Source organism: Panthera pardus, unplaced genomic scaffold (genome assembly GCF_024362965.1).
Source record: "Panthera pardus isolate Hobbes unplaced genomic scaffold, ASM2436296v1 HiC_scaffold_16, whole genome shotgun sequence".
In the NCBI taxonomy this organism is placed as follows: Eukaryota; Metazoa; Chordata; class Mammalia; order Carnivora; family Felidae; genus Panthera; species Panthera pardus.
In genome coordinates, this window is record NW_026526721.1 from 81,256,242 (window position 1) to 81,282,409 (window position 26,168).

The following is a 26,168-nucleotide window of genomic DNA, read 5'->3' on the forward strand; positions in this document are numbered from 1 at the left end:
TGGTTCTCACAGCCTTTGCCTTAGGTACTTTTCATGTGTCACCTGAACTGTTAACAATACCCCCTTTATCTCCCTACTTCTAATCTCTTTACCCTTCAATTCACACAAGAGTGATCTTTGTAGAACACAGTCTGATTATTTCACTTCTCTCATGAAAATCTTTTGATGACTCTCCATCACATAGAACAAAGTTTCCCAAATTTTATTCACTCCCGTACTTCTTCCCAAGTGTTGCAAATGGTTTCTTTACCTGGACTGTTTTCCCCATCTTTCTCCTAAAGAATTTATTCCTCATAATTTATCTTATTTTATCTGCAAGAAGGATGTTGCCTAATGTAAAGTGAAGATTTTATTTCAGACCCTTTTTACTTAAAAAAAATTTTGTTTACCTGTAATTTACACACATGAAATGCACAGATCTCAAGCGTTCAATTTAATAAGTGTTGACAATTCTATACATCCATGTAACTACCAACAAAATCAAGATTTAGAACATTTCCAGAACTCTTGAAAGTTCTCTGATGACACTTTCCAGTAAATAAAATATCCTCCTCTTCCCTTCCCAACAAAAATGTTCTGACAAAAAAAATTTCTTAGGGTCACCGAACCATAATTCTTCTCATTGATATTAAAAGTGCTTTGCATTACAACTTGCATGATCATTTTTATGGTCCCATATTACCGTGCAAAGTTAGGATGATCTGTATTTTTAAGTATTTCATTTTACTTCTTTTTTGGCATTGTAGCTCTGTGTATGTGTATGTGTGCACGTACCTGTATGTGTTAATGGATACCCTAAAGCAGAAGTCAGCAAACTACAGCACATGGGCCAAATCCAAATGGCCTGTTTTTATAAATAACACTTCATTAGAATCCAACCCTAATTCATTTATATATTGTCTATGTCTGTTTTTGTGCTACAAAGGCAGAGTTAGTTGCTACAAAGACCATTTTGCCCACAAAGCCTAAAATATTTATTATTTGGTCCTTTACCGAAAAAATTATCTAACCATTGCCCTAAAGCATTGATTCTTAAATTCTAGTGTATATCAGAATCACAGAGAGATTATTGTGCCACATCCCCAGAGTTTTTAATTCAGTTAGGTCTATGGTGGAACCAAGAGAATTTGATTTCTAACAAGATCCCAGGTGATCCTGATGCTGTTGGTCTGCCAACCACACTTTGGGAACCACTATTTGAGAGATTACCTTATATAATTTTAATGTATTACAGTCTACCTCCTATTATACTACCTCATTTCCACCCTTTGTACTCTTGTTGTCACATATTTTGTTTCTTTATATGCTCTTTACTGTACGTTATTATTTTTGCTTTGAACAGGCCATAACTTTTTTTTGTAAATTAATGCACAGTAAAATGGACTTTTATGGTGTACAGTTCCTACAGCTTTTAACTTATGTATGGACTCTTGTCACTGCTACCACAATAACTTCCTCTGTTAAGGGACCTAGTAGAAAAGAAGAGCATCAAAGTATTAAAAAAAAAAAAAAAAAAAAAAAAAAAAAGAATCAAAAAGAAATGCTAGAAATAAAAAATACCAAAATGGAAAAACTCATTTGATAGATGTAAGGGTCATGCTATTGAGTGAAGGTAACTTCTGTACCAGGTTGTAAAATTTTCATGTTTTCTATCTTTTTCTTGATTCAGTGAACCAGCACTATTAACATCTACCTACATGTAGTGATTTCCAATTTGTTATTTATTGCTGCTAATGTGTATCTTGAATGATTTCTTAAGTGTATTGTCTGAACACTTTATTTAAACTTTCCAGTTGGAAAAAATTTCAACTTTCACTTTTTTTTTTTTTTTTTTTTGAGAGAGAGACAGCGCAAGTGGGAGAGGGGCAGAGAGAGAGGGAAACACAGAACCCAAAGCAGGCTCCAGGCTCTGAGCTGTCAGCACAGAGCCCAATGTGGGGCTCGAACCCATGAACCATGAGATCATGACCTAAGCCAGAGTTGGACACATAACCAATTGAGCCACCCTATTTTTTTTTTTTTTTTACTCTCACACTTTCTCAGAGCAGCCATATAAGCCATCTTATTTTTCATGTCTGTTTCTATGGACCCTATTATCTAATAATTTTCTAGATAATAGATTATACAAGCATCCTTTTTCAATTTTTTATTAAGATTTTATTTTTAAGTAATGTCTACACCCAACATGGGGGCTCGAACTCACAGCCCCAAGATCAAGAGTTAAATGCTCCACAGACTGAGCCAGCCAGGTGCCCTTCAATTTTTAAATTAGTAACTTTTTATAGTCTTCTTTTGATAAATTTGTTTACTAGTGTATGACCCCCTGGTTCTTTTAGGGAACTTCAGTGAGAAAAGCTTATAGTTTCTTAAATACTTGGTAGCCATTGTGCCTCCACCCCCACCATCTTATTAAATTCTGAAAGCTATAAGGACAATGGAAAGACAGCCTACAGGTGGGTTCAGTAGCTCTGAAATCTTCCATTCTGATTATAATAAAGGATCAGGCTGATAGAAAAGAGATCAAGTTTCTTTCAGCTCCCAGGTCCAGGTTAATAAGCAGTAGAGTTCAATAAGCATCCATCCATTTGACCCCCACAGCCCCAGATGCCTTCTGTAGTACTTCTTATCTGTTTATCCTACCTTAATATAGGCTAAAAATTGGTTTTCAATTTTTAATGTAAAATTCTTTTTATTGTCATTTACACTGTTATCTTGCCTCTACCTATTTGCCTAAGTATCTCTCTCTCCTGTTTTTCTTTGATGAGTTGTGTCATAAAATACTGTGAGGGCTGTGTTTACTTTGTGTTGCATTTATCGAGAAGTACAAAAAAAGGTTGTTCCTTACTTTCCAGGTGTTCCATAATTGTCTTTGATGTGTATAAAACATCTTGTGACAATCATTCTTAAGTTTGTATTGCAAATACATTTTAAATGAATTTTACCAGCATCCAGCACACCATTTTGCTGGTATACATCTCACAATATGACATTCAAGATTTATTCCTTAAATTCCAGAATAATGCTCAAAGGAATCTATTATCTGGTGATCATTCCACTTGTTGTCCTGGGAAGAAGGCAGAGTAAGATATTATTATCTCATTTTCCAGATGAGGAAGTGGAGGCATAGAGATGATTAAATAGGACATCACATGTAAAAGTATCTGTGACAGAGCCTGGTATATATGTCGTTGTGTGTGTGTGTATACATATACATACAGACACACACATACATCTTTTGCAATGAGGTGAAGGGTATATTTTTTCCTCTTTACAATAATATATTTACTTACCATCAAAAAGCAAATTGGTGGCAGGTCTGAAATTAAAGCTACTTAACTTCTAGTCTAGTCTTTCTAGTAAGCTCTATTCGGATGACACAGATGATATTTCCATATCTGGCTAATAGCTTTCCATAATCAGGACAAACTAACATCTATTACTGTAGTTCAATTTTAGAAATATAATCCAGAAAAAGAAGATGTGGTATATATACACAATGGAATATTACTTAGCAATCAAAAAGAATGAAATCTTACCATTTGCAACAATGTGGATGAACTAGAGTGTATTATGCTAAGCGAAATAAGACAAATTTGTCAGAGAAAGACATATCATATGGTTTTACTCATATGTGGAATTTAAGGAACAAAACAGATGAACATAGGGGAAGGGAAGCAAAACTAAGATGAAAACAGAGAGGCAGACAAACCATAGAGACTCTTACATACAGAAAACAAACTGAAGGCTGCTGGCAGGGTGTTGGGTGGGGGATGGGCTAAATGAGTGATGGGCATTAAGGAGGGCACTTGGGATGAGCACTGGGCGTTACATGTAAGTGATGAATCACTAAGTTCTACACCTGAAATCATTATTACACTTTATGTTAACTAACTTGGATTTAAGTTTTAAAAATCTTTTTTTTTTTTTAATGTTTATTTATTTTTGAGAGAGACAGAGACAGAATGTGAGTGCGTTGGGGGCAGAGAGAGAGGGAGACACAGAATCTGAAGCAGGCTCCAGGCTCTAAGCTGTCAGCACAGAGCCAAAGTGGGGCTCGAACTCACAAGCTGTGAGATCATGACCTGAGTCAAAGTCGGATGCTCAACCGACTGAACCACCCAGGCGCCCCTAAATTTTAAAAATCTTTAAAAATGTATCTATACGAATCTATCTAGAGATATAATCCATAGATATCATAGGCACACTTCCTTAAACTTTGTTCTTTATACATTTCTTTTTTAATTTTTTTTAACATTTATTTATTGCTGAGAGACAGAGACAGAGCATGAGCAGGGGAGGGGCAGAGAGGGAGGGAGACACAGAATCTGAAGCAGGCTCCAGGCTCTGAGCTGTTAGCACAGAACCCCATGCGGGGGTCAAACCCACGAACTGCGAGATCATGACCTGAGCCAAAGTTGGACGCTTAACCGACTGAGCCACCCAGGCGCCCTGTTCTTTATACATTTCTACTGGCATTACATATCATTTCGACTTCTTGAGATCTCTTTCCTTGAACAGAGAGAGCCTTGGGCCAAATTTTGGTTTAGGTGAAGTTTGGCTTTGTTTTCCTTCTACCTTCTTTTCTGGTTCTTCTATTTCTTATGTGACAACTCATATTCCATGAAAATCAGTTCATGGGCAGCAACAGCAGGCAGAGGAATATAATTAGGACAGGGAACCATGAGTCAGAAACTAGAAATGCCACAGAAAAGCATCTCCAGCAATTAGGAACTGGGAGGAGTGAGGGCAATCTGAGTGAAGTAAAGGGTTAACAATTTGGAGTTAGACAGTGAGGAAGCAGGGCAGAGCAGACCAGCAGAGTACAATGCTTTGCACCTTCAATCACCCATTATTTCTTTTACTATGGTGAATTCCAATCTAATATGACATTGACTTAGAATCCTACTAGTAGTAATAATTCCAACAGTTGGCTGGCTGACCAGTCATTTGGAGTGAAGTGTGATCACAGTTCTTTGGCAGAGGGTTTTCTTTATTCTGGTTGTTGAAATAGATGCAATTATATTAACTCACACTAAAGAGGGAGAAACTGATCGTTAATTTATTGCACGTCTCAAAAATAGTATGTTTTGAGGAAAGAACCAAAGCAACAACTTCTCCAAGTATATTCTATGGCATACTGACTCCTGCGGTTTAGCTGAATGCTCCAGAGGAAAACAAGGATTCTGTGGTCAAAAACTTAGGGAAATGTTACATGACCTTCTTACTAGAAACATCAACATATTAAAGATCCTGAGAAGCCTTGTAGTAAATATATAAACTCATTCAATTTTATTTACTTTTGTGGTTAGTGCTTTTAGTGTCCTGTTCAAGAAATCTTTGCATACCCCAAGACTGCAAAGATATTTTCCATTGTTTTTTTCTATCTTTCTGGTTCTGGGTTTTATGTTTAGATCTATAATCAATGTCTATTTAATTTTTGTGTATGGAACGATAAAGACATGACAGTTCTTTTCTTTCTGTCCTATAGGAAAATCCATTTGGTCCAGCAACATGTTTAAAAAGACTCCCTTTGTCATTGAACTGATGTGCCACCTTGATCAAATATCAATTGACCTTATATGTGTAGGTCTATTTCTGGACATTCTATTCTGCTCCCTTGATATATTCATCTATTCTTAGAGCAATAATTGTTGATAACAGTATAACAATATATAACAATAATAACAGTTGATAGCTTTTTTAATTTTTTAAATGTTTATTTTAGAGAGACAGAGCACAAACAGGGGAGGGCCAGAGAGAGAGGGAGACACAGAATGGAAGCAAGCTCCACGCTCTGAGCTGTCGGTACAGAACCCGAAGTGGGACTCGAACCCATGAACCGTGAGATCATGACCTAAGCCAAAGTCGGCTGCTCAACCGACTGAGCCACCCAGGAGTCCCAATAGTTGATAACTTTATAGTTAAGTCTTAAAAGCACATATTATAAATCATCCAACTTGTTCTTTTTCAAGATTTTGGCTATTCAATATCCATTACATTACCAGATAAATTTTAGAATCAGCTTGACAATTTCTTCAAAAACACCTGCTGGAATTTTGATAGGAATTGCACTGGCTCTATAAATTTATTTAAGGAGAACTGGCATCTTAACAATTTTGAGTTTTATAATCCATGATCATGTTTTTTTGTTTGTTTTTGTTTTTTAAGATTGTTGATTGGTTGATTTTATAGTAGGCTCCATGCCCAATGTGGGGCTTGAACTCAGGACCCTGAGAGTAAGAGTTGCATGCTCTACCAACTAAGCCAGCCCAGTGCCCCAGTGGTATTTTTATTGAGCTTTTTAATTGTCATCTTTCATTTTTCTCAGTAATGTTTTGTATTTTTCAGTATAAAGGTCCTTGTGCTCTTTTTAAAGATTCATTGCTATGTATTTGATATTTTTAATGGTGATATTTTCATCTATTTTCTAATTGTTTTATCTGTCCTAATTATTTCCAATATAAGTTTTTATATTGACTAACTGGTGACCTTGCAAAATTCATTAATTAGTTCAAATAGCTTTTTATAGATTCTACAGGGGTTTCTGTATACACAATCATACGATATGTAAATAATGATAACTTTTGCTTCCTTTCTGGACTTTGGCCTTTTATTTCTTTTTCTTGCCTTATCATACTGGTTCTATATTAAGCACCTAATATACATCATCTCATTTAATCTTTACAACAATTCATTGTTATTGCTATTTACATAAGGCAAGAAAACTGAGACTCAGAAATGTTCAGTAACTTGCCCACTCAAGATTGCACAACTATTAACAGATCTAGAATTCAACCCCAGGCACTTTTACTCCAAACATGTACCAGTGACCCCTAGCTTATGAGTTTGGAAAACTGAGAGGCACAAAAGCCAAAAAAAATATTATCAAATTAATAATGGAAAAAAATCCCATCAAAGGCAAAGGATATGAACAATTCACAGAAAAAAAAGCAGGTTTCTTTTAAATATGAAAAGATGCTCAACCCCGCTCATAAGGAGAGATACACACATTAAAACAATGCTAAAATGATGCAGCCTCTATGGACAGAAGTATGTAATTATTGAAAAATTGAAAAATATAACTACCATGTGATTCAACAATCTCACTTCTGGGTATATATCCAAAAAAACTGAAAGCAGGATGACCTCAAAATGTTACCTGCACACCCATATTCATAGCAGCATTATTCACAACAGCCAAGAAGCAGAAATAATCCAAGTGTCCATCAATGGACAAATGGATAAACAAACTGTGGTATACAATGGAATGTTATTCAACCTTAAAAGGGAAGGAAATCCTGTGATTTGCTATAACACAGGTGAAACTTGAGGACTTTACACAAAGTGAAATAAGCCAATCACAAAAAGACAAAAACGGTGTGATTCCACTTATATGAGGTATGTAAAGTAATCAAACTCATAGAGATAGAAAGTAGAGTGGTGGTTGCCAGGGGCTGGAGGGAGGGGGAAATGGGGAGTTGTTATTTAGTGGGTATAGAGTTTCAGTTTGGCAAGGTGAAAAAGTTCTGGAGATCTGTTTCACAACAATGTTAATATACTTATTACTGTTGAACTGAACACTTAAAAATGGTTAAGATGGTAAATTTTATATTCTGTGTTTCTCATCACAATTTAAATTTAAAAATTATTTTTAAAAACTTTAACAAATTTTATTATGAATTCTAAAAAAAGCTATGCTGAAACCATTTTTTAACCTATCAGATGGGCAAAAATCCAAAAGTCTGATAACAATCTCTTAGTTGGCAAGGATATGAGAAACAGTATTTTTTATTCACTGCTGGTAGAGTACAAATTGGTACAAACCCTGTGAAAGGCGACTAAGCAATATTTATGGCACCTTTTGTTACAGCTATTATACTGTGATAAATTTAATCTTGGAGATATATTGTATGCATGTATGAAATGATATATGCATGGGTTATGAACTTCAGCATTATTTACAATGGGAAGATACTGGAAACAACCAAAATGCCCATCACTAAGTGACTAGTTGGATAAATTACAATACATCCATACAATGGAATACTATACAGCTATTTAAAAGTGAAGACATTAAAAAAAAAATAAAAATAAATAAAATTGAAGACATTCAACATATATTACAAATTAAAAAATTAATAACAGTATGTGTAACAGTATTTGTAAAAAGGAGAAAAGAATCTGTGTATAGTTTTATATTTCCCGGCATGTACATCAAGAAACTCTGGAAGGATACATGGAATAGTAATAATAATAGCAGTTTGGGGCCCTGAATGGAAACTGAATGGATAGAGGACTGGTAAGGAAGGAAGACTTTTCAATGCACAGTTTTCTGTAAATTTTGGTTTGGGAGTCATGTGAATATATCACCTATTCAAAAAATTAACTAAAAAACTTCTATGCTTAAAAATAAATTTTAATGGCACTGACATTAATATATTCATAAAATGAGTATTTACGAGGTGTCTACTATATGTCAAGTAGGTACTATCTTGGACACTGGCGATATAGCACTGAACAAGACAAGTTTCTTATATTCTAGTGGGAAAGAATGTATATGTTGATTTTATTTAAAAAAATATACACACACATATAATTCTGAATATTATATATATTCATTCATATATAGCATGTACATTTGACTATATGTCGTATGTGTGTATACATATATATTTTTTCGATAAAATGAATAAATAATAAATTTTTCGATAAATGAATTCATTTTTCGATAAAATGAATAAATAAAAAATAAATAAACGTTAAAAAAATTAAAAAAAAATAGTGCTAGGTAGCTATTTTTTTTTAACTTTTTAAAATTTATTTTGGAGACAGGGAGAGACAGAGCATGAACAGGGGAGGGTGAGAGAGAGGGAGACACAGAATCTGAAACAGGCTCCAGGCTCCGAGCTGTCAGCACAGAGCCCGACGCGGGGCTCGAACTCACGGACCGCGAGATCATGACCTGAGCGAAGTCGGCGAGATCATGACCTGAGCGAAGTCGGACGCTTAACCGACTGAGCCACTCAGGCGCCCCGGCTATTGTTAAAAGTCAATTAAGGTAAAGGAAAAAAGGGCAATGTGGCAGAAGTTGGGCAGTAGTGCCTCAGAAGAGGAGGTATTTGAGTAGAGATCTGAATGAAAAGAAGGAAGAAACAATACAGGGAAGAGCTTTCCAGGCAGCAAAGACCCTGAGGCATGAACAAGTTTGCTGTGTTCCAGAAGCAGTAAAAACACTTACTTAGCTGGAGCAAACTGTGTGAAGGGAACAATGGTAGATAATGATGTTAAACAGATGGTCAGAAGGTAGATCATGTGGGCTTTGTAGGGCAGGAGCAAGGGTTTGGATGTTAGAGGCTCTTACAGAAGGTTTTTAAAAATATCTGAAAGGAGCCCAAAGGCTAGGAAGAAGGTCGAGTAGGAGGACCCTGAGCTCACCTTGTCCCATGGATGCAACCAGATAACATTCACATCAGTGTAAGTAACCCAGAAAATGACCCGAAGACTGGCAGAGCAAACTCTACAACTAAATGTAAAGAAGAGGCCACATCAAAGAGGATAGGAAGGTCAGAGACGCAGTGGGAAAGCTAAATGGACCCACAGGACTGTCTGCCGGAGGGAGGGACGAGTGAACTCAGAGAAGGGAAGAAATAGATGTCACAGTGTCCCGGTGTCATAACCTGGAAGCCCACAAGGGGAAGATGAATCCCCATAACATTTGGCTTTGAAAACTAGAGGGGCTGGATTTTGCAAGTACTTACAACCAGTGGGACTTAAAGCCTGGAATTTTAAAAATCAGTGAGCTCAGTTCTGGGGGAGCTTTGGAGAGTGATAGGAAACTGCGCTCTTACCCTTAGAGAGACAGCACAATGAACAGCTCAGGAAGATACAACATGGAAGCAGTAGTTTGAAAATGCCTGGGGCATATGGGAAGGAGAGGTATTTACTCATCTTAGAGCCTGTCCTGGAAAGTTAGGGATTATAGGGAGACTCCTGCAGGAACAAAGGAGCTGGCAGGTGCTATTTCCCTCACCTGCCCCCCGGCATAAACACACAGTCACCTGCACAGCACCAACATTCCCTACCTAGCTTGCTTACACCAAGCCCTGGCCCCCGTTAGCCAAGCTTGCCTCAGTCCAGGTGCTGCAGGTCCCCTCCCCAAGACACCTGAGCAAACCTTGCAAACACCAGGTCTTCTGACCCATGTACTTTATGGAGCCTCAATCCTGACAGCAGGAGCAGTGGATCCCCTTTCATAGAGGCCCTGCACACACCTTGTTAAAATTGCATGCACCACGTCCATGTATTTTATGGATTAGCCCAGCCAGTCCTGTTCCCAGCAGCAGAGGCACGTCCCTTCTTCCCATGTCCAAATCTTGCAGGCACTACAGCCTTGCCCCGAAGCATGTTGCAGATCTACCCCCTCCAATAGACTTTCTTTTTTTTTTTTTAATGTTTTATTTATTCTTGAGAGAGAGACAGAGACAGAGAGAGACAGAGCAGAGCATGAGTGAGGGAGAGTCAGAGAGAGGGACACAGAATCCGAAGCAGACTTCAGGTTCTGAGCTGTCAACACAGAGCACAACATGGGGCTCAAACTCACTAGCTGTGAGATCATGACTTGAGCCGAAGTCGGATGCTCAACCGACTGAGCCACCCAGGCGCCCCTAGCCCCTCCAACAGACTATCAGTTAGAGTCCACTCAAACCAGGGCCACAAGCCTGGCAGTGTGCAAGCAGCCCCGACAGGGGCCAGCACCAATCCAAAGAGACTCCTGCCCTGGGGACAGGGAAAGATACACACACAAATCAGACTATGGCCCCACAAATGTGCTGGGGCAGACAGCTGGTCTGATTGCAGGCCTCCTCCAACAACAAAAACTTCTTAGGGGACAAACAGGGAAAGCACCCTGCAGTTTGGTGCTACTACATCTCTGGCAAATGCCTGGTCTGACTAAACTCAAGCCAAAGGCAGCCCCAGATCGGCCCACTAACAACATAGGTACCAAACCCTGCCCACAACAGGCAAAGAGAGCCATTGGAGATGACTGGACTGTGGGAAAAAGCAGCTCAGTCACAACAGCCAAAAAGTAGCATGCAACACACATATGAGACACCCCTGCAGTGCCAGGTTCTAGAGAGGACACTGCATTGTGGAGCACTACAGGATCTCTTCTTCATAAGGCCAATGCTTTCAAGGTCAGGAGACATAGCTGACTTTTCTAACACACAGAAACAGACATAGAGAGTTAGACAAAATGAGAAAAGAGAGGAATATGTCCCAAATGAAAGAACAGGATAAAATCACAGCACGAGAACGAAATGAAATGGAGATAGGTAATATGCCGGTAAAAAATTTCAAGTAACAGTCACAAAGATACTCACTGGACTTGAGAAAAAAGTGGAGGACATCAATGAGACTGTTAACAAACAGATAAAAAAGAACCAATCAGAGATGAAATAATAAATGAAAATAAAAATCCAGTAGATGGAATAAATAGCAGACTAGAGGAAGCATAAGAATGAATCATCAATCTGGAGGAAAGAGTAATGAAAAAGCTGAGCAGGTGACAGAACAAAATTATGCAAAATGAGAATAGACTTAGGGAACTCAGTGACTCCATCAAGCATAATAACATTCATATTATAGGGATCCTAGAAGAAGAAAGAGAAAAGGGGGCAGAAAATTTATCTGAAGAAAAAATAGCTGAAAACATCCCAAATCAAGGGAAGGAAACAGAAATTCAGATCCAAAAGGCACAGAGATCCCCCAACAAAATCAACCCAAACAGGTCCAAACCAAGACATATAGTAATTAAAATGGCAAAAAAGTAGTGATAAAGAGAGAATTTTAAAAGAAGCAAGAGAAAAAAAAGACCCTTGCATACAAGGGAAACCTTGTAAGGCTGTTAGCAGAAATTCTGCAGGCCAGAAAGGAGTGGCATGATATATTTAATGTGCTGAAAGGAAAAAAATCTGTAGCCAAGAACACTCCATCCAGCAAGACTATCATTCAGAATAGAAGGAGAAATAGAGTTTCCCAGACAAACAAAAGTGAAAGAAATTCATGACCATTTAACCAGCCCTACAAGAAATGTATGCTTTGAGTGGAAAGGAAAGACCATAAGTATGAGTAAGAAAAGTAGGAAGCACAAAAGCAGTAAAGTATATCTGTATTAATCAGTCACAGGACTCACACACACAAAAAAGGATGTAATGTATGACACTATATACCTAAAACGTTGAGAGGAGGAGGAATAAAGAATGGGTTCAGACTTAAGCAACCATCAACTTAATATTGACTTCTATATGCAGAAGATGTTTTATATACAGACCTAATGGTAACCACAAATCAAAAACCAGTAATAGATATGCAAAGAATAAAGAGCAATGAATCCAAGTATATCACTAAAGAAAGCCAACTTATCATGAGAGAAGAGAGCAAGAGAAGGTACAGAAAAGAATATGCTGCCTACAGGAGACTCATTTCAGACCTATAGACACATGCAGATTGAAAGTGAGGTCATGGAGAAACAGTTATCATGCAAACTTATGTGAAAAGAAAGCCAGGGTAGCAATGCTTAAAGCAAACAAAATAGACTAAACAAAGACTGTAACAAGAGACAGAGAAGAACACTATATAATCATAAAAGGGGACAATCCAACAAGAAGACATAACAATTGTAAATATTTATGCACCCAACATGGAAGATCCTATATACATAAAACAGTTAGTAACAAATATAAAGGAACTTATCAATAGTAATACAATAATAGTAGGGGATTCTAACACTCCACTTACAACATCAGACAGATCATCCAAACAGAAATCAATAAGGAAACAGTGGCTTTGAATGATACATTGAATCAGATGGCTCTAACAGATATATTCAGAACATTCCATCCTAAAAAAGCAGAATACACATTCTTTTCAAGTGCACACAGAACATTCTCCAGAATAGATCATATATTAGGCCACAAAACAAGACTCAACAAATGCACAAAGATTCAAGTCATAACATGCATTTTTCAGACCACAACACCATTAAACTAGAAATCAACCACAAGAAAAAAATCTCAAAGGCCACAAATACATACAGATTAAATTACATGGAGACAAATGAAAATGAAAATGAAAATACAATGGTCTAAAACAAAAGCGGTTTTGTTTTTATTTTAATTAACAAAAGTGGTTCTAAGAGGGTAGTTTATAACAATACAGGCCTACCTCAAGAAGCAAGAAAACAACTCAACCTAACCTTACACCTAAAGGACTTAGAAAAGAACAACAAACAAAACTCAAAACCAGCACCAGCTGAAAGAAGGAAATAAAGATTAGACCAGAAATAAATGATACAGAAATGAAAAAACAGAAACAATAGAACAGATCAATGAAACCAGGAACTGGTTCTTTGAAAAAAATCAACAAAATGGATAAACCTCTAGCCAGATTTATAAAAAGAGAGAGGGAGGACTCAAGTAAACAAAATCAGAAAGAGGGGAAATAACCACCAATACCACAAAAACACAAGGAGAATATTATGAGGGGCGCCTGGGTGGCTCAGTCGGTTAAGCGTCCGACTTCAGCTCGGGTCATGATCTCGCGGTCCGTGAGTTCGAGCCCCGCGTGGGGCTCTGTGCTGCCAGCTCAGAGCCTGGAGCCTGCTTCCGATTCTGTGTCTCCCTCTCTCTCTGCCCCTCCCCTCCTCATGCTCGGTCTCTCTCTGTCTCAAAGATAAATAAAAACATTAAAAAAAAATTTAAAAAAAAATTATATGACAACAAATTGGATGATCTAGAAGAACTGGATGAATTCCTAGAAACACATAAACTACCAAAAATGAAGAAGAAATAGAAAATTTTAACAAACCAATTACCAGTACTGAAATTGAATCAATAATCAAAAAACTCACAACAAACGAAAGTCCAGGACCAGATGCCTACACAGCTGAATTCTACCAAACACTTAAAGAAGAGCTAATACCTATTCTTCCTAAACTTTTCCAAAAAATAGAAGAGGAAGGAAAGCTTCCAAATTCATTCTATGAGGCCAACGTTACCCTGACACGGAAACCAGATTAAGACATCACCAAATAAAAGAACTACAGGCCAATATCTCTGATGAACATAGATCAAAAACCTTCAACAAAATATTAGCAACCTGAACCCAACAATACACTAAAAAAAATCATTCACCATGATCAAGTGGGATTTATTCCTGGGATGCAAGACTGGTTCAATATTCACAAATCAATCAACATGATACATCACATCAACAAGAGAAAGGATAAGAACCATATGATAATTTCAATAGATTCAGAAGGAGCATTTGACAAACTACAACACCCATTCATGATAAAAACCTTCAATGAAGATTAGAGGGAACATACCTCAACATATTAAAGGCCTCATATGAAAAACCCACAGCTAACATCATACTTGATGGGGAAAAACTGAGAGCTTTTCCCCTAAGTTCAATAACAAGACAAGGATGTCCACTCTCATCACTTTTATTCAACATAGTACTGGAAATCCTAGCCATAGCAATCAGATAAGAAAAAGCTGGTAAGGAAAAAGTAAAACTTTCGCTATTTGCAGATGATATGATACTTTATGTAGAAAATCTGAGATACTCCGCCAAACAACTACTAGAATTGATAAATGAATTCAGTAAGGTCTCAGAATATAAAAATCAATGTACAGAAATCCATTGCATTTTTAAAGTTTATTTATTTTAAGAGAGCAAGAGAGCAAGCATGGGTGTCAGAGATACAGAGAGGGAGAGAGAATACCCTAAGTTCATACTCACGAACAATGAGATCATCACCTGCACTGAAATCAAGAGTCTGATGCTGAACTTACTGAGCCACCCAGGTGCCCCTAATCCACTGCATTTCTATATACTAATAATGAAGCAGCAGAAAGAGAAATTTAAAAAACTACCCCATTTCAACTGCACCAAAAATAATACCTAGGAATAAACTTAACCAATGAGGTGAAAGACCTGTACTCTGAAAAGTATAAAACATGGATGAAAGAAATTGAAGATGACACAAAGAAATATAAAGACATTTCATGCTCATTAATTGGAAGATCAAATATTGTTAAAATGTCCATACTACCCCAAGTAATCTACACATTTAATGCAATCCCTATCAAAATACCACCAGCATTTTTTACAGAACTAGAACAAACAATCCTAAAATTTGTATAGAACCACAAAGACTCTGAGTAGCCAAAGCAATCTTGAAAAACACAACAAAACAGGAGATATTACAATTTCAGACTTAAGTTATATTACAAAGCTGTAGTAATCAAAACGGTATGGTACTGGCACAAAAACAGAAACATAGATCAATAGAACAGAATAAAAGGCCTAGAATAAACCTATATTATATGGTCAATTAGTCTTCAACAAAGCAGGAAAGAATATCCAATGGGAAAAAGTCGCTTCAACAAATGGTGTTGGAAAAACTGGACAGGTACATACAAAAGAATGAAACTGGACCACTTTTTTACACCATACACAAAAATAAACTCAAAGTGGATCAAAGACCTAAATGTGAGGCCTGAAACCATAAAAATCCTAAAGAGAGCCAAGGCAGTAATTTTTCTGACATTGGCCATAACAACAAAGCAGAATACACATTCTTTTCAAGTGTACACAGAACATTCTCCAGAACAGATCACATATTAGGCCACAAAACAAGTCTCAAAAAATGCAAAAAGATTTAAGTCATAACATGCATTTTTTTCAGACCAAAGATATGTCTCCTGAAGAAAGATAAACAAAAGCAAAAATAAACTACTGAGACATCAAAATAAAAAGCTTCTGTACAGCAAAGGAAATAATCAACAAAACTAAAAGACAACTTACTGAATGGGAGAAGATATTTGCAAATGACATATCCAATTAAAGGTCAGTATGCAAAATATATGAAGGACTTATACAAGTCAACACCAAAAAAAAAAAAAAAAAAAAATTCAATTAAAATATGGGCAGAAGACACGAACAGGTATTTCTCCAAAGAAGACATACAGATGGCCAACAGACATAAAAAAATGCTCAACATGACTCATCATCAGGGAAATGCAAATCAAAAGCCCAATGAGATATCACCTCGCACCTGTCAGAATGGCTAAAATAAAAAACTCAAGAAACAACAAGTACTGGTGAGGATGTAGAGAAAAAGGAACCCTCGTGCATTGTGGGTGGCAATACAAACTGGTGTAGCTACAGTGTAAGACAGTATGGAGGTTCCTCATTAAAAATAGAGCTACCTTGGGGCGCCTGAGTGGCTCAGTCAGTTAAGTGTCTGACTCTTGATCTCAGCTCAGGTCATGATCTCAAGGTTTGTGAGTTCAAGCCCCACATGAGGCTCTGTGCTTACATCGCAGAGCCTGCTTGGGATTCTGTCTCTCCTTCTCTCTGCCCCTCCCTTGCTGTGCTGTCTCTCTCAAAATAAATTAACTAAAAAGTTTTTAATTAAAAAAAAAAAAAATAGAGCTACCATATGCTCCAGCAATTGCACTACTGGGTATTTACACAAAGAATACAAAAACACTAATTCAAAGGGTTACATGCACCCCTATGTTTATTGCAGCATAATTTACAACAGTCAAATTATAGAAGCAGCCCAAGTGTCCATTAATAGATGAATAAAGAAGATGTGGTGTGTGTGTGTGTATGGATGGATCTAGAAAGTATAATGCTAAGTGAAATAAGCCAGTCAGAAAGAGAAATACCATATGATTTCACACATATGTGGAATGTAAGAAACAAAACAGGACCTCCTGGTTGGCTCATTTGGTTGAGCGTCTGACTCTTGATTTCAGCTCAGATTCATGATCCCAGGGTCCAGCATGGATCAACCCCCACATTGGGGCTCCAACATCAGGGCTCCAACAGAGCCTGCTTGGGATTCTCTCTCTCTCTCTCTCTCTCTCTCTCTCTCTCTCTCTCTCTCTCTCTCTCCTTCTGCCCCTCTCTCCCCTGCTTGTGAGCTCTCTCTCTAAAAAAAAAGAAACAAATATACAAAGAAAAGGTAGACAAACCAAAAGCCAGTCTCTTAACTATGGAGATCAAACAGAGCAGTATGGGGGGGGGGGGGATGGGTGAAATAGGTGAAGGAAATTAAGAGTACACTTAGCATGATGAGAACTGAGTAATGTATAGAATTGTTGAATCACTATATTGTACAAGTGAAACTAATATAACACTGTACATTAAGTACATTGGAATTTAAAAAAAAAGAAAAAGGGCACCCTTCCTACTCAGCTCCCATGAAGGGAGGGGGGCATGACTTAGCAGACACCTGGGGATGAAGAGAACATCACCATCCTGTGGTTCAGGGTTTGTGTGAGGTCCCAAATCCCTTCCATCCAGGAGCAGTGAACCAAAGTTTCATCTGTGGCCTTGTGTCCTTTCCTAGCACCAAAGAGGCTTCCAACCAGACCTCAGGCTTAGACAGAACCCTAACTATAAAAATGTCAATTAAAAATAGAAAAACAAATGAAAAAATATCCAAAATGTTCTTACGATTCAGCTGGTACACCCTTGTATGGCCTTCCAGGTTGTTAAAAGATTGAAAGAGCTTCTTCCCTGGCAATAGAGCCACCTGCCATGCTGACTCCCTTCCTAGGACCTTTCCACCACTGCCCACCAACAACCAACAACTATAAGTAACCTGGCCCAGGAGAGGCTATTGAGTGGGAGGAATGAATCAGCTCAGGAACCAAGAATCATGGAGATTCAGCAAGCTAAAGGGTGAGTAAATGTTTCACTTTATTACAGTCCTAGAACCTGCTTAGGACAGTGTGTCTTGGGCTTCTATTCCACCCATGGTCAGTTGGGGCCAATTACCATCATCTGGGCTTCCGCTCAGTCCTGCAGAAATATGAGGCAGTCTAGAGAAACAGACTGGATGTCCCTGAGATCTGAGATAAAGACAGAGGAAAGGGGAAACCTTGTGTACTTACTTCTACATAAACAATGTGTATCCTCAGCACTCCTTGATTGATTTGAAAGGCTACTGGCTAACAGGTGGCATTTATAACTTTTATATATTAATGACATCAAACTTTGTTTCTATATTAAAAGTCATAAAATTGTCCTGTACCAGGAGTGTTTTTTTTAAAATACATGTGGCAAAACAGAAAAAGAAAATATCAACTTCTCCAACACCAAATGCAAACTTAACATTCTTAGAGCCGCACTCAATAAAGTCAATGTTTGTGTAACGATGTGTGTAGTTCCTGGAATCTTTATCAACGTTGAACTGCAACAGCTGAAATACAACAATTCCAATTTAATATATGAAATTTTATTGTACTGGGAATTTAGACTGGGAAATTAGTATGCATGTCAAAATCTTAAAACAGATTTCTACAAAGTTGCATGAAATTCCTAAAGCTGCTTGCCATTTCCCTCTATTTCACCAAGTCCCTCCCCTTTGAAAACACTTTATACTGTTCTTAAATCTAGGCTCTCAACAGCTTATTACATTGTATTAAGTTCTACTTTATTTTCATTCATTTCATTTCTTTGGATCACAAAACCCCCAGTTTATCTGAAAGACTATTAAATATTTGCTAACATAAACTTGTAACATGAACCTGAACTAAAGGAAAAGCCGCTGGAAAGAGCACAGGGGAGAAATCTAAGCACTACCTAAGATTATTTCTAGGTATTATTTTCTGGCCGCAAACATCTTCACTCAGCCAAAGACAAGACATTAAAAGCCATCTTATGCAAGCAGGACCCGTTTTAGCAGAACACCTGCTGAAAAATTTCATGGTGTTCCTCTTCATTTTTTAAAATGCTGAAGCTTTCTTTTAACTAAGTGTAGTTACACAAGATTTACACCAGGCAAGACCTTATTTTAATCTAAGATGGAAATTATTCCCACCATCTTTCTACATTGGAATGTATTTTAAAAAAAAATTACTTACACCACACAGCAAAGTGAAATCTGGACAGACAGCATGAAACTACCGGCAGCCACCTATTTCCTCACAGACTAAACTTTGTTCCCTTCCTGGCTGTTTCTGGATCAGGTTCACACTGATACACGTTTACTGTGGCCTTGGAAGCTACCACCCAGTGGAGCGAGGTGGGAGGGTTTGTTAATTTAACTACTGCTTGACCACTATTTATCAGCAGCTTCTTTAAGGTCGAGTTCAACGTGTTTAAAGAGACAAACGCAAGGAAGATCATAAGGTGAGCCTGAAAAATCTCTTAATCTCTGATAGTTGGGCTTTGGTTTCTGAGGACGTTCCTTTCCCATATGTTCCTGGGGGAAAAACTAATGTAGTCGTTCCTCTGAGCTTCAAAAGCCGTGTTTTCTTTTAATAAAAGTTTTCTCTTGTCCTTAGAATCTATACATTGTGCAATCATGGCAAAAAAGAGACCAGAAAGTTGCTTCTCCCCCACCTTCATTCCCTCTCTTTCACTAGTTAGGGGAATAATGCAGAGTTCTTGTTAAACTTAGTTCTTTCTGACATTGAAACCACCTGCTTACCTAAGAGTAAAAGTGGATCCCGAATTCTGTTCTTGGCAAGATAAAATGTTATGCTGCTTCATCTTCTTCCACATCCCCAAGCTTCTTTCTCTTCTGAGCTACTGTATTTCTGTAATTTGTAGCATTAGCTGTTGAAGCAGAAACCATTTATTATGTACTTACTGCACTAATCACTTTATAAACATTATCTCATTCTCTCCTAGGCAACATATTTGGGGATCATCTTCAATTCTTCTTAGTCTGCTTCTCTATCCAATTAGCCCCTTCTCTATCCTGGTGATCTTCTGCAGTTAGAACTGTGGTAGGCAGAATAATGGTCCCCCACAAAGATGTCCATTCTCTTATCACCAGAAGCTGTGAATATGTTACTTTACATGGCACAAGGGACTTTGGCAATGTGGTTAAGGTTAAGGACTTTTAGATGGGGGAGATCATCCAGATGGGGCCAATCTGACCACACGAATCCTTTAAAAGCAGTGAGCCTTTCTCAGCTGTGGTCAGTGAGGACTGGACTTGCTTCTGCTGGCTTTGAAGGGGAAGGAAGGGAACCACTAGAAGCTAGAAAAGGCAGGAAAACAGATTCTCTTCTAGATCCTCCAGAAAGAGATGCAGCCCTGATGATACCACAGTTTTAGCCTATTGAGATCCGTGTTGGATTTTTTTTTCCTAATGTTTATTTATTTTGAGAGAGAACACGTGTGCAAGTGGGGGAGGGGCAGAGAGAGAGAGAGAAAATCCCAAGCAGACTCCACCTTTCTAGGGCAGAGCCCACCTCGGGGCTAGATCCCATGAACGGTGAGATCATGACCTGAGCCAAGATCAAGAGTCAGGGGGCTAACGAAGCCACCCAGGCACCCCTTTGTGTTGGATTTCTCACCTACAGAACTGTAAGATAATAAACATGCATTGCTTTAGTCCGCTAAGTTTGTGATAATTCATCATGACCGCAATAGAAACATAATACAGGTACTTTAATTTCAAAATTAATTTCCTTTGAAAATTTAATACCAAAACTGAATAGTATACTCCAAATGAAGTCTGATAAAGAAAAAACTAATTGTGGAACTACTAAGTTCCTTATTCTGATGCCACACTTGGTGGACTCCTTATCACACCAGGTGCCTGACTCTACCCTCATTCTTTCTTTCAACTAATTTTGGAGATGAAATGCAGAGCTTTATGTTCAATTGAAATTTCACCTTATTTGTTTTAGCCCATCCTTCCCAACGATTAAGATTATGTTTAATCATGCCTCTGTACTGTCATAGGAAGTACCTTTTTAAGCCTAACTGCATTTACTTAATTCTCATGTATCCATCAAGTTATTAGTAAATAAACATTGACCAATCAAGATCAAAAACAGAGTTCTGAAATGGAGGACAAATTTTTGTTATTAGAGATCTTCAGTTTGACACTGATCATGAAACAAAACTCTTTGGGAGGCGCCTGGATGCTCAGTTGGTTAAGCATCCTACCCTTGACTTTAGCTCAGGTTATGATCTCATGGTTGGTGAGATCAAGCCCCACATCAGGCTCTGAGCTAACAGCATGGAGCCTGCTTGGGATTCTCTCTCTCCCTCTCTCTCTGTCTTTCCCCAGTGCACGCTCACTCTCACACAATATATACATAAACATAAAAAAGGAAACTTCTTTGGGTACACAAGTTTGATCAGCTACAAACCACCTACTCTCATACAGCTTACTTTTTTTTTTAATTTCTCACACATATCAAGAGAATAAAATGCCTTAATAAATAAAGATGTGTCCACAGCATACTGGAAATGGAGATGTGGTTAGGTTGATATGAGCAGTTTTTGTTTTTTAATAGTTTGGTGCTGTCTCAATGATTATCATTTTCTTTGTTAAGAGTTTACAAACTATCAGGGTGCCTGGATGGTTCAGTCAGTTAAGTGTCTGACTCTTGATCTTGGTTCAGATCATGATCTCATGGTTTGAGAGATTGAGCCCTGCCTTGGACTCTATGCTGACAAAGCAGTGCCTGCTTGGGTTTCTCTCTCTCCCTCCCTCTCTGCCCCTCCCCAACTGGCACTGTCTTTCTCTTTCTTTCCCAATAATTAAATAAATAAATAAGCAAACAAACTTAAAAAAAAAGTTTACAAACTATCAGTTAATTATTCTTTCTAGAAGTCTACTTGAAATTAAAAGAAAGTTTATCCAATTGAAGGAAGTGATAACTAATTCTGTCTCAAAAGAGGATATGTGAATGGAGAGGGGGATAGGGGAAACACTATGAAAGAAGGCATGGTGGAAGGAATGAGCACAGGGCACCCTTGGGAGAGTATAAAAACCCAGCTGGTTAGAGCGATAGTGGTTATTGGAAGGTAGTGTGAACTGGGGTTGAAACATATGATGTAGTCTTAAAAGGGGGACTAGGACTTCAACTTAACACAGGAGAAAATAGAAAGAAGTAAAAGATTATTTTTTAAAGTTTATTTTTGAGAGAGAGAGCATGAGCGTGTGTGCCCAAGTAGGGGAGGGGCAGAGAGAGGGAAAGAGAGAATCCTAAGCAGGCTGCATGCTGACAGCATCAGTGGGGAGGGGGTGCTCAATTCCACGGACCTCGAGATCATGACCTGAGCTGAAATCAAAAGCCAGGTGCTCAACCGACTGAGCCACCCAGATGCCCCAAGAATTAAAGGATTTTAAAGCAAGAAAATGAAATAATAACAGTAGTGCTTTAATAGCCTAATTGAAAAATGGGAAAGTATATGAAGAGTTCACAGAAGAAAATGTAAATGGCTCTTAAATACATGTAAAGACACTCCACCTCATTTTTAATAAGAGAAATATAAATTGAAGGTACAATGACATAATTTTAAGCTATATTTTAACCTATCAAATTGGCAAAATTCAAAGTCTCATAAGACACAATTTTGGTGAGGCTATAGGGAAATAATAGAGGATAAAATGGTGGAAACTCTAAAATGCAAATTGGCAATCAAATTATGAATGTGCATTCCCTTTTACCTAGTAGTAACTAAAAACATACACATGTAAAATGATGTATGTTGGTGGATATTCAACAGAGAGAATTGTTTGCAAAGGTAAAAGGGGTCAATCAGTAGGGAACTGGCAAATCAAATTACAGTACAGATATCCAATAAGACACTAGAATTTAAAAAAAAAAAAAGCAACTTTGTGTTATTGATTAAAATAATGAAACTATAACAAATTTTAAAAAAGATAGACCAGCATATTTTGAATGCAACTATTTGTGTATGTATGAAAGAGTATGTGTGTGTATGTATATGAGTTATGTATTCAGAGAATCTCTTAGGAAGAATATCCAAGAAACCAGAAACAATGGGTCGTCTTTAAGGAAGAGACAGGATAGTTATAGTTCAGAGGTATGAAGGAAACTTCTATATCCTTTTGTCTGTTTTGAATTCTCACCAAAGTTGATATTACCTATTTAAAAATTGATAGGTGTGCTAAATAGCAATGTTGTATTCTGGAATAGAAAAAAGTATAGTAGTGGGGTGCCTGGGTGGCTCAGTCAGTTGAGCAGTCCAACTCTTGATTTTGGCTCAGATCAAGATTCCAGGGTCATGGGATCGAGCCCTGCATCGGGCTCTGTGCTGAGCATGGAGCCTGCTTAAGATTCTCACTCTCTCTCTCTCTCTCTCTCTTCCCCTCTCCCTTACTGTCTCCCTCTTTCTCTAAAATAAAAGAAAAAGTACAGTAGGAAAAAGTCTGGTGAAAACTTACAGTCTGGATTTTAGTTGTCATGCACCAATGTTAATTTCTTAATTTTGAAATTAAGCCAAAGCCAAACAAGCCAAAGTTATGAGAGGTGTTAACATCAGGAGAAACTGAGTGAAGGTACCATTTTTGCAACTTTTTATAAACCTAAAATTATCTCAAAAATAAAAAATTTCATAAACCAATAAATAAATATTAAACACTTATTAGGGCAGTTGCAGGGGCAATGGCTTGGAGAGAAGAGGGATTAGAATCAAAGAGGCCAGATGGGAAACTGGGAGTAATCTTGACATGAGGTGCATTAGGGTAATAGTTATGAAAATACAATGAAACGAGCTAATGTGGAGATGAGATTCATTTCAAAAGAAAAAAAATCAACAAAATACTTGCAATAGCAGAAAGCAGAGATAAGATCAGTGATGCCAGTGACAAAAGATGGAACTGAGAGGAGGAAGCTTATTTAAAAGGGAATGAAGTTCATTCATTCATTCATTCATTCATCCATTCATAAGTATTTGCTGGTACCCTCATGCCAGGCTCTATGCAAGGCACTGGGGATATGAATAAGTTTATAAATGCCAAGTAAGAAGTGACCCTAAAATGTCCAAGCTCAATTGTCCAAAAGGCATTTGGACATTACAGGGTGACAGTCCTGGTAAGGGCACAGAACTGGGGTAGCTGAGAAAGATGACAGAGACTGAGGACGAAGAAGCGAAAACTGAGCCATGGGACAGAAACACAATTAGGGGGAGAGAGGAGTAGCAAAGGAGACAGGGAAGGAATGGTCAAAGGGGATAGAAAATAAGTAGGACATGGCAATTTCCTGGAAACCAAGATAAAAGAAAGATTAAAGAAGAAGGGTTCCATCAAATGCACTGTTCAAAAAATGAGGGTAGACAAAAGTCCATAAGACAGTTAACAAGAGAAATAGCTGATGGCAAAGGAGGTCACTCAAGAGAACTTTTTCACCTTCAGTAAAGCCTAAATGGAACCCAAATTACCCAAATTACAGAAGTCAAAATTTTCTTACAAGAAAGCACTTCTAATTTAAAGGCCTTTGGGAAATGAGATCCCATCTATTATCATGCTTCTCAAACTGAGATACTTGAAAACACAAAATAGATCTGTATGCAACATCAATTTTGTTTGGAAGAAAATATATTGAAACAGAGGAATGCAAACTATGCATGAGCTCTGAAGACAAATCCTGAAATTTCAAGCATAGAATGTCTTATAGGAGGTCCCCTTCCAAATTCTAGGGCTACAAATTCATTCTCTGCTTCTTTAAAAGGGTTCTTGGGCAGAGATCTGAGAAGCACTGATGTAATGGCCAGCTATACTGAAATGTACCCTTTCTACTGAAATTCAGGATACCTAGAACTTAAAAAATAACTTTATGGGTGGCTCAGTCAGTTAAACATTTAACTTGATTTGGGTTCAGGTCGTGATCTCATGGTTCGTGAGTTCAAGCCCTGTGTCAAGCTCTGTGCTGACAGCTCAGAGCCTGGAGCCTACTTCAGATTCTGTGTCTCCCTCTCTCTCTACCTTTCTCCCTCTCTCTCTCTCTCTCAAAAATGAACATTAAAAAAAAAGAAAATGTCATGGAAAAACTATCTAGGGTTAGTGATTTTTGTAAAATCAATGGTCTACTCTGATGTCATGTGAATGGAGAAATTATCATCATTTCTTATCCTAGTGCAATTCTGATACTTAAGAGATTTTTACTGTTTAAAAGAAAATCAACTTTAAGAATGGTTAAAATAAACCAGCTTCTTTTCTAAGTGTTTGGGTTTTTAAACTAAAAGCTATATAGCAAACACCTCTCATATTCCATCTTATATACACTCCCTTACATTTCAAGGCTAAGAAAAAAAAAAAAAAAGCTAATGCAACGCTAAACCTAGAATATAGAATGACAGCTCTCACAAGTATTTCATTCAGCCCAGGCTGTTGGCTCTCATGATTAAAAACAACTAACAACTATGGGGGCGCGTTATCACTTCTTAACACCACCCATGGCCTATAACTCTCTGCGGTCTCATTTTAAAGGAATTTTGACATTATCATATTTCGAGAAAGCAAATCTGAATTGGTAACCTAGGGAATAAACAATACATTATTTTCTTTTCCCCCCTGACCTTCATAATCATGAGATTGGTAGAATTCTCAATGATTCCCTTTTCGTCTTAAATATATATTCATGGATGTGAATTGAATACATGCACTTTGAATGTCAGGTAAGTGGAATTATTAATACCACCATGCAATTTGGTATTTCCTGAAAGAAATGAAGCATGTTTCTACAACCAGCAATTCAACTCTCAGGCACACCCCCTAGCAGAGCTTCTCAACTGCCGTGCCATGGTGCCCAGGTAGGCAACAAACAGGTTACAGGTGTGCCCAGATATGGCTCTCCTCAGCTCTCCAGCCAAGCAGAAGCTCCCAGGCCAGAGACACGGCTTTGTTCTTTTAAGGCAGCATGTGAAACAAACACTACCTATCATTTCCTATGTGTGCCATGACATGCAAAAGGTTGAGAAACATTGACAGAGAAGTTCTTGAACATGTATACCAGATACGTATACAGGAATATATGTATATATAGGAACAATGTTTGTAGTATCTAAAAACTGGTGCATCTCAAATGTCTATTGATCAATTCATCTGCTAATAAATTCTGGAGTACTTGTACAATGCAATATTATACAGCAGTGAAAACTAATGAGCAATAGCTATGTGCATTGACACAGATAAATACAAAAATATAATTCTGAGTAAAAAAAAAAAAATTCCCAGAAAAACACGCATGATAGGATTCCATTTTTATGAAGTTCCAAAACATGTTAAACTAATCAATATACCATTTGGGGGTACACAGTGCGTGATAAAAACCACTGAAAAAAGAAAATTAACAAAAAAAAAATTCAGA

General features: G+C 37.6%; 1 protein-coding gene across 8 annotated transcripts in view; it reads right to left on the reverse strand.

Moving 5' to 3' along the window:
- MAP3K13 (mitogen-activated protein kinase kinase kinase 13) overlaps window positions 1-26,168 on the reverse strand; it is a 169,163-nt gene that overhangs the window by 122,802 nt on the left and 20,193 nt on the right. For 4 of the 8 annotated variants that reach the window (XM_019463399.2, XM_019463400.2, XM_019463402.2 and 1 more), the window contains one exon: window positions 19,517-19,644. The exons of 2 other annotated variants lie outside the window; for them this stretch is intronic. The gene's annotated coding sequence lies outside the window, so the exon portion shown is untranslated. Of the gene's footprint in view, window positions 1-18,947; window positions 19,493-19,516; window positions 19,645-26,168 lie in introns of those variants that run through there. 2 more of the 8 variants (XM_053903565.1, XM_019463405.2) reach the window with 2 other exon arrangements.